Source organism: Trachymyrmex cornetzi, unplaced genomic scaffold, assembly GCF_001594075.2.
Source record: "Trachymyrmex cornetzi isolate Tcor2-1 unplaced genomic scaffold, Tcor1.1 scaffold966, whole genome shotgun sequence".
Classification (NCBI taxonomy): Eukaryota; Metazoa; Arthropoda; class Insecta; order Hymenoptera; family Formicidae; genus Trachymyrmex; species Trachymyrmex cornetzi.
In genome coordinates, this window is record NW_017300318.1 from 30,672 (window position 1) to 31,722 (window position 1,051).

Below are 1,051 nucleotides of genomic sequence, written 5' to 3' on the forward strand. Positions count from 1 at the left end.
ATATATATATATATATATATATATATATATATATATATAATGAAATAAATAGACTAATATTCATTCGGCACACTTCCGATTCGTTTCATCTTCCCAAGGATCGTACGAGTCCGATCCCTGGTGAAAAGGATTAAGTTCCTTGACTAAAATAAAGGATCAACGGTTATATTCTCTCGGCCGGCGAAATAGTGCTTCGTATTTGTGTTTACCGGTACCGAAGGCTTGCTCGAGCGCTTCCGACTTGTGTCAAACGTCCACAGAGCCACAAGAAAACGGCATCAGTTACGTTCTTCCTTACCTCTTGCTATAAATTCCCGTTTTCCATGAAATAAAGAATCCTGAAGTCTGGAAGTAATATTGTTGTAGTCGTAAAAATTGATCAATCAGTCGAATACCAGGTATGTAAATATGAAACCGGAATTTACCAATAGATGGCCATAGCTGTCAATGTAGTTGCCGTCAGACCGCGTCGTTGACGCCATTTCCTTGTTCTGATATCTGACACAGATTTTCAACTCACAACAATACAAATTTCATACAACAGTATAGTTTGTAATAGCGTTGAACATGTCGAATTTTGTGCTTGGAAACTACGATTTGCGGACAGCATTGATTTTCTGTTACCATTTGAAGGAAACTGCTGCAGAATCGCATCGAATGCTTGTCGAAGCTTACGGTGAGCATGCTTTTGGTAAATCACAGTGCTTTGAGTGGTTTAAAAAATTCAAAAGTGGCAATTTTGACGTGAGAAACGAAGAACGTGGAAAACCACCGAAAAAGTTTAAAGACAGCGAATTGCAAGCATTGTTGGATGAGGATGACGCTCAAATTCAACAACTCGCGGATCAATTGAATGTGACACGAGAAGCCATTTCCATACGTTTGAAATCCATGGGAAAGATCCAGAAGATGGGAAAATGGGTTCCACATGAACTGAATGAAAGACAGCAGGAAAACTGAAAAACCACTTGCGAAATGCTGCTCGCCAGGTACAAAAGAAAGTCATTTCTCCGTCGAACTGTGACTGGCGATGAAAAGTGGATATATTTTG